Source organism: Dendropsophus ebraccatus, chromosome 2 (assembly GCF_027789765.1).
Source record: "Dendropsophus ebraccatus isolate aDenEbr1 chromosome 2, aDenEbr1.pat, whole genome shotgun sequence".
Taxonomy (NCBI): Eukaryota; Metazoa; Chordata; class Amphibia; order Anura; family Hylidae; genus Dendropsophus; species Dendropsophus ebraccatus.
In genome coordinates, this window is record NC_091455.1 from 151599301 (window position 1) to 151613504 (window position 14204).

At 43.1% G+C, this 14204-nt stretch overlaps 1 protein-coding gene across 2 annotated transcripts in view; it reads left to right on the forward strand.

The window, feature by feature from the left end:
- TNS3 (tensin 3) overlaps window positions 1–14204 on the forward strand; it is a 190756-nt gene that overhangs the window by 13343 nt on the left and 163209 nt on the right. Inside the window, exon 1 of one of the 2 annotated variants that reach the window (XM_069958543.1) lies at window positions 713–825. The exons of the other annotated variant lie outside the window; for it this stretch is intronic. The gene's annotated coding sequence lies outside the window, so the exon portion shown is untranslated. Of the gene's footprint in view, window positions 1–712; window positions 826–14204 lie in introns of those variants that run through there. 2 annotated transcript variants of the gene reach the window in all.

Here is a 14204-nt window from a genome sequence, read left to right on the forward strand (position 1 = left end):
GGTAAACAGGGAGCTGCTGTCAGTATATACATTGAGCACAGTTACTAATACTTTGTACTGACCTATTTTACTAAAAAGTGTCCAACCCCTTTAAGTATTTGGATCATTAGTGTACATGTTGTTTTGTTATTTGGGTTATGTGGCAAGGAGGGGGGGGGGACAAATGGCTGTATGGGTACAGATATAAGGGAATTTTCTATGATTTTAGTTTAATAACTAAACATTCCCTATAACATTGCAGCATAATGACCAAAAGTGTACTGTATATTTTTTGGTGTTTTGGTATAAAAGTCAACACTGCCTTGAACAAAAGCACAGTACAGTTGACCTGAAGTATGTAATCAAGATGAAGCTTCACTTCATTTTATATAAATTGCAAAGAATTGCAGAAGTAAAAAGGGTAAATACAATTAGACAATGAGCTGTCCACAGTGGGAGGGAAAGACAAGGTTCTGTATATCAGGAGAAAGAAGCAAAAATTTATTTATTTGCAAAAGTATTTAAATGAGAGGTTCAAACACATTTTTTTAAACGGCAGGGCACGGGAGAACCTAACAAATGATACTAACTCACATCTCCTCGTGCCTCTCCAGTGATGAATCACCGCTCTGGGACCCCCACTGGGCTCTGGGATATCCAGCAGAGCTGACATCACAATCCAGTGGATGGACTGGCAGCTCAGCCAGCCAGTAACTCAGACGGGATGCCACCGCAGTCACGTATTGGCTGAATGTGCAATCCATCAGCCAGGATAGGCATTCCCCCCGAGTTGTGACATCATCACATGGAGACGGTCAGGCAGCGCATTCGAGGGCACAGAGAGAGGTAAGCAATACTTGACTGTTGTTTTCTCCCCTACCCCTGAAAGCTCTCAGAATTTCACTACAACTGGACTTCTCCTTTAACGTGAGAGCCCTACAAGTGTACCTACATTAGTTGAGGTGGGAATACAACTTTTAAGTCCCACCATAACCCGGAATAAAAATATATGGCAGCGAAAGTGACATATCAGTCTTTTCAGTTTTGTAATTGTAGCAATCCAAACTCAGTTTCTTACTTTCAGTTTTCAGAGCTGTAGTGTTTTCCTATCAAGAGCAAGCAATGGAAAACCTCAAAAATCATTTGGAGGGATAATTTCATTATCTGCTTCTTTAAAGTCTGCCGCAGGAGATTTCATTACAGCATTAGCTGTTTAACTACCAACATTATCTCTGTAGCTTCTCTGTAACTAGTGTCCTCCTTATTATTATGCATGGTATTCAATAAGGAAAAAAGAAACCACAACAGAGAAAAGTTCTTCACCTTCATATGATCTCTTTAATTGTACACGGCATATAGCTCTTTCACACTGCTAAGGATTATGAGCCAAATGAGATGGGATGAAATGGAAGAAGAAAGAACTATGTGGTGCATTCAGCTGCAGAGCGGAGAGCCTTTGTAACAGTTGCTGAAGCTTTTAGAGGAGATCCTTCTTTTGTCTGGACGTTGTTACTATCTATCTTGTTTCATTTTTCCCAGAGGCTGAGATTATTTTCCAGTCTCTACAAAGCGAGATGCTACTCTCATCCTCACAAGAAGATCTGTCCTTCTGTCTCATTACCATAACACCGATTATATTGATTATGGTGGAGAAGGTATTGGTTTAATTTAAATAAAAATTCATATGCTAAGAAGCATTTCTAACCAAATAAGATTGAGATATTTATATGTGAATGTAATGTTTATTATCTACTAGACCTGCAAGCCATCAGCACCAACATCCCTCCAGTTACATGCAGAAAATTTTGGTGGATGGTTTGTCCCACTCTCTTAGGGAACATGGACATCATAGAGGTGGGCACCCCTCTACTCTTTCTTCTAGATGTCAGAATAGAGAGTATAACCATTTCAACCTATTATCCTGCAATGTTCATCCAGATGAAGGCATAAGGCTGAAGTTTTTTTTGCTCACCTTGCTAAAAGAATTACTGCTGTTACAATAAAGAATCCCATTCAGGCTATACAGGCTATAATATTTGAGTGAAAGTAAAACAGTGTGTGAAGAAATGAAAGGAAAGGACATATTTTGCAAATGTAAGTTGTAAATAATGAGTATGTTCATTATGTGAATGGTCGTAATCAATTTTGGCTGTTATTCTATGGTGTTTGTTCCTATACTGTGTGTGCAGTGTGCATTTCAATGGAGCTAATTTTTATATTTAAAATACAGCTTTTATTTTATGGTATCACAGCATAGCCTCAATGTTATTGTAGAAAGCTTTTCTTTAGATGTAGAGGATACTCCCTTGTTATGGATACAGTTCTGGTACAAATTAGATCACAAGAGAGATCTCTGTATTGATTTACTCATCCATAGTGATTAGGTCACTTCTCAATAATCTTTTCTAAACTAAATGAGCCTAATTGGGATAATCTTTCTGGGTACTACAGTCCTCCCATTCCCTTTATTAATCTGGTTGCCCATCTTTAAACCTACTCATCTCTATTATAGTTTTCTTATGCACAGTTTCCCAAAACTCTAGACAATAGGAGAATTAATGAAAAAAATGTCTTATTTGCTGATAGCAACCATTTAGAGCTTGAATTTTATCAGAGCTTTTTTTTTGTTTATCCCCACCATTTTCTATGTCTGTATCTCTGTCCTGTACATCTATGGCCCCAATGAAATTATTTTCCTTGGCAGCATCTGCCTGGCACTGGTTTCTGCAGGGAAAGGGAACCAATCATCACAATTTTGGCTAATAAAGTAAAATACAGCATCATACGCTTAATGCAATGTCTTACAATGTCATCATACGCTTACTGTAATCTCCTTACATATATCACACGTTTCACATGGCCTGCTTCTATCCATCCAAAAACATACTTTGATCATCCCCCCCGATGCTTAGTTAATGGATGTTTAGCATACAGTACGGATAATAAATAAACTATGTTTTCGGGCACAAGCATGGCATGTGAAACACTTTGGATATATGTAAGAAGACATTGCATTAAGCATTATTAGGCCATGTTCAAACAACGAGGGATCCCGCCTCCTTCACTGAGTGGCTGAGTGGACCTGAGACGTCACGTCTCGGGCCCGCGTCAGACACCCGGAACCGGCCAGGAACCGGGCATCGGAGTGACACGATGCGGGACCCGCCGCTGGAACCGGGGAGGTGAGTGGACGTCTTTTCTTTCAGCCACCTCCTGCCCGGCCATATGAAAAAATAGCCCCCACGATGGACAACCCCTTTAATCCCGGTCGTTGTTTTATTAATACACAACTTGTTGTGATTAATACACAACTTACGCGCACTTCATTCTAAGGGAATCCCAGCCTGAGTGTATACATATAGTATACACTCTGGCTGGGATCTCTAGCGGCCGTATAAAAAAATGACATGTCAGTTTTGTTTGTCCGCTATTCATTGAATAGCGGACGCACATCCCTGACAGGTCACACAATGAAGTGTACGTCTTCGGCTGCACTCTCAATGGTGTTTAATGGTGAATTGGGATGTGGGCGCACACGGATGCGTCCGCATCTTAATTCAGCACAAATGAACATCATTCGGCCGATATTGTAGTACCAGCCAGGATGATCTTCATTAACACAGGCCATTCTGTGACCCGGCCAGTTCACAGAACGGCCGGTGTTTAATGAGTTGTGAACATGGCCTCAGGCTGTATTGTTACTTTATTAGTCAAGAATGGAATGATGGTTCACTTTACTATATAACTATATACTATAGAACTCCTAAAAGTAATGTCAAAAGTAATTTCATGTCAGTTTTACCGCTTGTTTTCCTATTTAATAAATCATTTTGGCTTTAACTTTCCATTTTCATGTGTATAACCTTACATTTATCTGTGTTATACCTCATTGCCACCTCTCAGTCCCAGCCTAGTACCTATCCAAATCCATGTGTGATAGACAGTTGTCTATTGTATTAAATACTTTGCTTTGGAAACATCAGATAATATGACATCCAGAGTGTCACCCTGGTTGATTCTTGAGCTTAACTTTATAAAAGCTGATGAGAATTGTTTGACACGACCAGTCCATCATAAACCCATACTGATATGGAGATATACATTTATTTTAATCTCCAATTTTCCCACAATAGTGGTTAGTAGTCTTGGGTTGCAGTCTTGGGTTTGAATCCAACAAATACCAACATTTGCATAGAGTTTGTATGTTCTCAACGTATTTGCATGGATTTATTTTAGTGCTCTGACTTCTTTCCACACCCTAAAATCATACTGACAAGTTAAATGGCTATCTATTTAGTTAGCCCTAGTGACTTCCTGAGATAGGGCATATTAAATTGGGAGTCCATTGGAGCCAGAGACTAATATCACAATAACCGCTCTGTTCCTTTGAAGCATGGACTCCTCAATATGATTGAAAGTATGCTGAGATATTTGACACTAAGCAGTTAGCAGCTTCTTGGTGGGACCTCCATGGATCAGACTTGTTTTTTTTAGCACATGCCACAGATGCTTTATCAGATTGAGATATGAGGAATTTGTAGGCCAAGGTATTACCCTGAACTCTTTGTTATGTTCTTTCAACCAATTTTTGCAGTTTTTTGCAATTTTTGCTTATCCTTTTTTCTGCATAAAACACAGAACCAATTTCACTTGCTGCGTATGTAATTCCACTGACAGCTGATGTTTTAATAGAATCAATGTTATCCACCTCAGCAGTATGTGGCTCTAATGTTGTGGCTGATTATTGTATTTCAGTGATGGAAATCTATGTATACCATTGTAAATTATGTTGGAGGTATATAAGCAGCTCTGGAATCGTATTTATAAAATCAATTGCTGATACAAACACACTGTTAGGTTTTGCCTTTATTAAGTATCTTATCTTAGGGCCAGTTCACATGGAGCAAAACTCACATGGGAAGCCCCTAATGATCTGTGCCACCAGCCCCTATTGATCTGTGCTACCAAGCCCCTAATGATCTGTGCCACTATACCTCTAATGATCTGTGCCACTATGCCCCTAATGATCTGTGCCACTATGCCCCTTATGATCTGTGCCACTATGCCCCTAATGATCTGTGCCACTTGCCCCTAATGATCTGTGCCACTATGCCCCTAATGATCTGTGACACCAAGCCTCTATTGATGTGGGCTACCAAGCCCCTAATGATCTGTGCCACCAGCCCCTATCGATCTGTGCTACCAAGCCTCTATTAATGTGTGCTACCAAGCCCCTAATGATCTGTGCCACTATGCCCCTAATGATCTGTGACACCAAGCCCCTAATGATCTGTGACACCAGTTTTTATTTTAAGCTGTGCAGTGGCTGTTGTAAGGATATCTCTTCTGGGAGTGGAGAGTCTAATGACTGCTGAAGCCTCTTCTGAGACTTTGAACCATACTGTGAGGTAACACATCTTGCCCATTGTTTTTGTTGGGTGACTAACAGTCACCAGTATAGCCAGGGCATATTAATGTATGTTTTGTGATAGGACAAGCAGGATTTATTTTGTATTGTTGCCTGAAGGTGATGGCTATCTTTCTTTTGTTTCCTTCTTTTTATAGGGGTACTCAACTGGTGCCAGAAAGTGCCAGAGATTTGTAATTTACTTCTAATAAAATCTCAAGTCTTCCAGTATTTAGCAGCTGCATGTCCTGCAGGAAGTGGTGTATTATTTCCAGTCTGGAGAGTAGGAGAGGTATTCTATGGGGATTTGCTACTACTCTGGACAGTTCCTAATACAGACAGAGATGGGTGCAGGGAGCACTGTGTCAGACTGCTACATAGTTACATAGTTAATACGATTAAAAAAAGACACATGTCCATCAAGTTCAACCAAGGAGGGGATAGATACAGGGAAGGGGGAGGGGTGATAGGTTCTATACATATGCATTTATATTATTTTGGTCTAAGAACTTGTCTAGGCCGGTTTTGAAGCCCTCTACTGTTTTTGCTGTGACCAGATCCTGGGGTAGACTGTTCCACAGATTCACAGTTCTCATGGTAAAGAAGGCTTGTCGCCTCCGGAGATTGAACCTTTTTTTCTCCAGGCGGAGGCAGTGCCCTCTTGTCCTTTGAGGGGGTTTTACCTGGAACATCTTTTCCCCATATTTCTTGTAGGGGCCATTTATATATTTAAATAAATGAATCATATCTCCCCTTATACGTCTCTTCTCCAGACTAAACAAATTTAATTCTTTTAATCTCTCCTCGTAACTAAGATGCTCTATTCCCCTTGACTGTGCTGGCTGTGATATAGTAAACACCCATATAAAGTGGCTCTTAACCCTTCAGATGCTGCAGTCAATGGCTAGACAGAAGTAGGGGAATCCCTCTGGCCCACCATTGGCCTTATGCAAAGATTATTGGGTGCCACTTTGTTGCCATGGCAACTAGGTCCTAGTGAAGGCCATGTTAATATTCCTATAACACAACAGAAGAAGAAGCAATCTGACAAAAGATAACTTTTATTACTTTTATTCACTACACATTCACTTTTTTTTAACAAATATAACAGTTGTGAGGTTAAAAACCCATTAGATACTCTAGCTGATATTAGTGATATGTGGTATAACAGCCCTTGAAACACTAGAGGCGTCCCTAGATAATCCTATATACCTAGCTGCAGAATACTATAGGTTATAAATGTGCAGAAGCTGGACACAAATGATAATTAAAATGAAACAAGCCACAAAGCCCCTGTACTAGTGTCGCTCCTCCCGCACCGTCATCAGGAGAAGGGCTTATGAAGAACAATGGGAGGGCTTGGGAACAGTGATTGATTTAATTTCTAAATACATAATATGGTCTTTTAAAAGATGACTTTATTAATACTTGCTATGCAAAAATCAAGCAATCAATCATACAGAAGTATTAAAAACAACAACAACAGACATAAAATTGTCTGGCATGACAGATTATTGTTTCTTTAATTTATGTCTGTTCATACCAGCTACCTCTTCTATTCCGTGAAGTTGGTTTAAACAGTTAACATAACATAACTTTGTTAATAGCAGTATACATGAATGTTGAACAAACCCCATTGTTCTTGAAGTGCCATATAATTTCATTTAGGCAAATCACAAATCTTAGTTGGAGGACAGAAAATACAGTTTTGGGCCACAATCACACTACATAAAACTACGGCCAAAGTTCTCGCCGCAGAACTACGGCCGTAGTTTTGCGGAGTTGAACATAGCCTTATGTGCAATTGGATCCCGTCCGGAGCGTACACACATCGTATACGCTCCGGCCGGGATCCCATGCGGCCCTGTCCCAAAGCCCTGTCAGTTCACCCAGTAAAGCGAGCGGCTCCGCCGCTTGCTTTACTGTAGGCTATGGGAAGCTCTGATGCGGGCACGCGCTGATGCGCCCGCATCAGAGCTCTGCGGCCGGACGGATCATCCGGCCGGTACTTAGGTACCGGCGGCGATGATCCGGGCATAGACCGGCCGTTCCGTGACCCGGCCGGGGTCACAGAACAACTGATCTGTTATGTAGTGTGAACATAGCCTTGAATCTATATATCCATTTAATTGTCCTCCAGTGACAGTTTCATGATGTCTATGGCATCTGCACAAATCTTAAAGGGAACCGCTGCAGCCCGGCGCGTGCGATGAGAGATGAGTCCAACGCTCATAGAGAATGACGGAGCGCTGGACTCTCCTGTCATTCTCTATGGGTGTTGGACTCATCTCTCAGCGCGCGCGCCGGGCTGCAGCGGCTGAGATCTTCATCACCCGACCACCTCCAGAAGCGGGACCCGGCGAGATTAGGTGAGTATAGGGGGCTCTAACGGGGGGTCGGGAGCCTGTCACCCCGACACCGGGGGGTGACAGGTTCCCTTTAACTAAAACACTGTCAATTTATTAGGACTGGGGTTTTACCTCTAGAGCAAATTGTGATAAAACGGCATTGATGTAAACTGTGCCTCCTGGCATGCATACTTTACCCCAAGCTCTGCCCACGTGGCGAGCGTGGCATAAAGTGTAAAAATCACAACATTTTTGAGCAAAATATTTTTTTTATAGTGTGCACTAAAAATAATCAGTGGAATAACAAAATAAATGAAGCAGCTTAATGAAATTTATTGGAAAGAAAAATGGAAACTATTTCACTTCCTTAAGCTTTGTATTTTACTTGTTTTCTGTGCCAACAAAGATTCTGCGGTTTTTATTCATAAATGTGAAAAGTCTGATCAATGAAAAGTACAAGAGTTCAGAGCAGATAATATATTTTTCAGCAGTTGTTATGCCAGGATTGTTTCATAACCATTAAGCAACTTGGCCAGTAATGCGTTGAATATTTTTTAGGAACAGCTGCCAAATCTGGGAAAACAGACTTACCGACAAACAGACAGAGATTTAGCGCAGAGTGGCTCCTCGGGCGTCTCCTTATATGGAGATCATGAAACTACAGAATATGAAAGAAGAGATCTGAGTGACATTATTTAAACAGTGTGCACAGTATGAGACGGTACAGCTAGTCATTGTCCAGGTCCAACTTTTAGGTGTTTTTTTTTTTAACCTCTCCTCAGCCAGTTTTCATTTTTGCATTTTCATATTTTCCTCTTTGCTGTCAAGATGTCAGTCTTTTTCAGAACCAATTGTACTTTCTAATGACACCTTTCATTTTACCATAAACCATACCATTGTACAGAAAAAATCTTTTTGTGAAGTGGAAAAAAATACTGCCATCACATATTTTATCAAATGGGGGGACATGACACCCAACTTATATAGCTTTTGTTTAAAAAAAAATATGTTCTTAAAGTTGCTCTATTCGGACCCCTACCCTGTACACCTCCTAAATGTCTGCGGCATGAGTGGTGTGTCTGGGCGTCAGGATGATTCCATGTCAGCCTTTAGTCTTACTTGTATGCTGTACTATTGACCTATACCATTGTCCTGTTAATCGTGAGTACTTATTCTTCCAGTAAAGATCTGGAGTGATATAAAGAACTTATCTTTGGAAAGGTACAGGCATTAGTGGTTTATAAGGCTATGTTCACACATTGTAAGTTTCATATTAATCATGCCCATTTTTGCTGATTTGCAACAACGGTCGGGATTAATATGAAACTTACATAATGCTGCCATCTATAGAATCACGGTCGGAGTGTATACACATAGTATACACTCCGGCCAGGATCGCTAACGGGAATGAAGCAGGAATGAAAATCATCAGTAACGTCAGTAACTTAGTGATCTGAAACTGAATGTGAACATGGCCTAACTATGTTTCATCCCACATTTTTTATGGATTAAGTGTGTGGTGGCGTCTCTTTTTGCTGCTTACTCACATTCAGCAGAGTAGAGTGCTGACGGCTTCCTTCCCTGCCATTTTATGTGACTGCATCTGCGCCCAGGGGACATAGATGCAGTGAAAGTAGCAATGCCTCTGTCAGATACAGCATCCAGTAAAGCTATTTACCAACATACAGCAGTGGGAGAAGATGCAGAGCCGGTGCAGTGCAATTCTGCTATTCCTTCTTGCTGCTCAGTTTCTGCCTGTCTGCACTTCAGCCAACAGCAAATAATCTGTATCTAGGTTTGGGGAGCAGCAGGCAATAGCAGAGCCGTGCTTGGACTGTGCTAACTTTGCTATTCCCTGCGGTTGCTGGAAAGCCTGGTACAATGATAGTATTAGGCAGGTGGCAGAGGAGGTGCCCGGGCCTATGCCTGTGTACATCCATAAGAACTTAATCAGCATTCACGTTTACTGTGGATGCAATATAAAACACTATTGTTCTCCCATCATATCAGCGTTATAACACTGCTATGCCCCACAAAATCCCACAGACCTTATCTTTTTCAACACATCTATTACTAGGGAGGTACAGGGAAGCCGGATGGGCAAGTATCAATGGGGCAACATAAGGGAATAGAATAGCTGTGTCTGATCTATTGTGCCAGATGTGCTGTGTATCAGTAGACATCTGATGCCTTACCTGGTGCTCTCTATTTTAGCATCAGATATGGCATCTGTTATTACTAAAAATAGAGAGCACAGGGAGCAGGATAGGAGTGAGGTTTTTTTTGTCATTCTGGATCAACACAGTAGGTGTGGTGTCCCACCACGGGTGTTTCTGTTTTGAACACCCCTTGCAAAAGCCTTGTACTTCGAAAGTAAAGTGGTGATACAGTTATGTATACGTTTTGTCACTAGATGTCACTATGTATATTTATGTATATGTGTTGCACAGCTGTATTCACCTAAAGTCACCCTGTGAGGCTGTGTAGCTTTTATCCTGTTAGTAATTTGAGATTAGATCCACAATTTATCCTGTTAGATTTGGGGACTCCCATTCTTTGTTGTACATTCTGCCTCCAGACCAGTTACCAGAAGAAATCAAGCAAAATGCCCTTCTTTTTTTTCATCTATTAAAGCTTATTAAAGGGTACTTGTCACAAAACTCTTAATGCCTGAGAGACGTGAAGTTACAGCTGACAGAATAGAATTGGGTTATCATTGATATGTATTTTGCCGATTGAGTTACATGCACAAGCCCTATAAATTGAAAATTTTCTTTTCACAATTGTTTAAATATGAGAATATCTGGAAAAAAAAAATCAATTAAATAAACCAGCATTTCCAGATATCTATATGCCCTTTTCTCCATACTGCTGATACCAAACTGTCTCTAGAGTGGGAGTTAAGTGAATACAGCGAACTACACTGTTTTCAATTCTTCAGATCAGCGTTTCCCAACCAGGGTGCCGCGGCACACTGGGGTGCCGGGAGAACCCGCCAGGGGTGCCGCGAGATCCCGGTGGGAAAAGTGCACTGTCTTTTTAAGCATCCTGAAAAGCTGCGGCCGCGCAGCTTCTCGGGATGCACAGATCACTTTGATGTTCTGCCTGCACAGTGAGCGGGCGGAACATTAAAGCGGGCAGAATGCAGGAGCAGGACCTGTCAGCGTCCTCCTCCTGCATTCCCTCCCATAGGCTGCCGGCACTTCATACCAGCAGCCTATGGGACGCCGGGACGTGACCTCTCCGGCAGGCGTGATGATGTGACGTCATCACGCCTGCCGGAGGTCCCGTCCCTGCGGCTCGCAAGATGGAGTGAGAAGAGGAGGAGAGCTGCTGCCTGCACAGTGTGCATTAGGTGAGTAGGATGTTTGTTTTTTTTAGGGGCACCTCTGGGGGCATTATTAGTTCATGGGGGCCACCTCTGGGGGCATTATTAGTTCAAAGGGGGCACCTCTGGGGGCATTATTAGTTCAAAGGGGGCACCTCTGGGGGCATTATTAGCTCATGAGGGGCACCTCTGGGGGCATTATTAGTTCATGGGGGCACCTCTGGGGGCATTATTAGTTCATGGGGGCACCTCTGGGGGCATTATTAGTTCATAGGGGGCACCTTTGGGGGCATTATTAGTTCATGGGGGCACCTCTGGGGGCATTATTAGTTCATGGGGGCACCTCTGGGGGCATTATTAGCTCATTGGGGCACCTCTGGGGGCATTATTAGTTCATGGGGGCACCTCTGGGGCATTATTAGTTCATGGGGGAACCTCTGGGGGCATTATTAGCTCATGGGGGCATTATTAGTTCATGGGGGCACCTCTGGGGGCATTATTAGTTCATGGGGGCACCTCTGGGGGCATTATTAGTTCATGGGGGCCACCTCTGGGGGCATTATTAGCTCATGGGGGCACCTCTGGGGGGCATTATTAGCTCATGGGGGCACCTCTGGGGGTATTATTAGCTCATGGGGGCACAGCAGGGGATCCTACATACAGGGGGCATCCCACATTCCTACTCACTTTACTGCACATAACACCAAACAGCGCAGTTACTTTGGGAGCCTACAGGAGGGAGAAAGGAAAGGAAGTTGCTAGAAATGTGCGGAGCCTAAATTGTTTGTCTCGCAGGTTCTGAAAAGATGAAACGTAGCTGGAAGAAATCATCATGGAGGACTGGACTGCATGGAGAGGAAAAGGGAAAGTGACGCCTCAGATCAAAGAAGACGTCACCTGTGAGTCACTGTATGACAGTTTTCTTATTTTGTAGAACATTATTTAGTAGGGGTGCCCCGAGCTAATTTTTTTTTCCAAGGGGTGCCCCGAGGTGGAAAAGGTTGGGAAGCACTGCGTCAGATCAACTGGTTCCATAATCCCAGTCGCCTTTCCTTTCAGTCTCTACTAGGAAGCATTAGGCAGCAAACCCCTCACCAGTTGGAATGGGAGTCTGGCTTTAAATAGCTTTGAATGCTATTTTGGAAATGGCACAGCTCAACATTGCAAATTTCAATTTTTTCTAACTAAAATAATCTTAAAAAAAAAAATAAAAAAAAAATAACAGATGGAGTCTAATAGGCTTCTGTTGACAACTTTCTCATCAAAATGTTGCCATCTCTTGGTCCCAGCTTGTTACCCCACTTCTTCCTGGTTCTTGTGATAACTGACAGTACTGTGGCCAGTGATTGGCTGAGAGAACAGTTACTGCTGAGACAACTTGTCTCGGAACCATGAAGAAGCTGTGACAAGCGGAGACAGAGAGACAGCAGAAGGGCAGCTGATCAGGTTGGATGGGTATGACAGCCATATATAACAAAAAAAAGATGAGCAAACTTGACGAAAGTTTGGGTTCACACAAATCCGAACGGTTGGCATTTGGATCCCCATGCCTGGAGAGGACAAAACCTACCAGGCCTACCAATAACACCGTAGTGGTGTGTAATCAAATTATTTAGGTCCCAAAAGAAACATTATATAACAGATATAATCAAATACTGCTGCCTGAATAAGGTGGATGCAGCCCGGGGAATGGCTGGAAAACATGGATACATTTATAGGCAGTCCTCAGGCTGCATCCACCTTCTCCACACAGCGGGATTCAAGTGCTGATCGCTCGGGTTTGTGCGAACCTGAACTTTTAGCAGGTTTGCTCACCTCCTGTTTTTATTTTCTCTGAAAAATAATAAAATTCTAATTACATAAGCCACTGTTAGGGGGAAATAATTCCATATGGGTATATGCAACTTGCACTGATCTGTATAAATGTGTATGCTGTGTGTATTTCATAATATGAACTTCATTATGACAGTCTCAGGAAATGACTAGTTTAGTAGCTGGTTCCCTTGTTTATTGTAACGCCTGGAGTAGTGGATCCACTGGACCGTCACTAGCGATGGCACTAACCTCACCAGGGAGCGGAGTCTAAGGGGCCGCTGGTTTTCACCAGAGCCCGCCGCAAGGCGGGATGGACTTGCTGCGGCAGGCGACCCCCAGGTCGCTACCCCTGGCTTGGTTGCTAGTGGCGGCAGCCAAGGCGTGGCAGGAGCAGTAGGCAGGAGATGGTGCTGGCAGAGGTCTGTAGGCGTAACCGCAGGTGACAGGCTGAACACAGGAGCAATAGTGTAACAGAGGAGCAGGAACCAGAAACGAGGACTAGGGACCAGGTAGCGGACAGGAATCAGGAACAACAGGGAGCTGGGCCAAACGCTATGGGAAGCATGTAGAGGCTCCAACACCTGGAAGGGGGCAGGGCTGGAACTTATAGGGGAGTGATAGACACTAAAACCAATTAGGAGCGCACTGCCCCTTCAAATCTGAGACAGCCGGCGCGCGCGCGCGCCCTGGGAGGCCGGCACAGCGGGTGACAGGAGCGGGGCGAGGTAAGGCGTCCCCCGGGGCTGAACTAGTAGCAGCGCCGGGTCCCTGCACATGGACCCCGGCGGCTGCATCGAGAGGTCGCGGCGGCGGCCCGGAGCACGGGAAGACACCGCGGCCGTGACATTTATGGTCAGCAAGGCAGTTACATTTCTGTTGTATATGCACAAAAGGACACAATTTGGAAGTGAAATAAAATCATACACAGCTATATAGAGTAGGTCCATAGTGACTTGATCAGTTACCTGTAAATAATGCCATCTATTTAGTAATACAGGCTGTAGGACAAACATGTGAACTCTAATGCAACTGTGCAACATTGAAATGTATCAATATGGGTGGCCCAGTCAAATTTCGGAAGTGATGAAATACCTCATTTAGCTGTGAGAATATCTGGCCTTCTAATATGTCCTCATTAAGTTCTTAGATGTCTCTCAGCACGCCAGATGCTGCCTAAAAAGTCTGTTGTGACTGTGAAAGTAAAATGCCTCCCTGCATGCTACTGTTTCACCAAGCACAAGTGACTGTGTGTGACCAACGAGACTCCACATGAAATAGGAATGTTTTCCAGCAATAAGAGGCAATTGAATCAACCAAGAGTTTATTC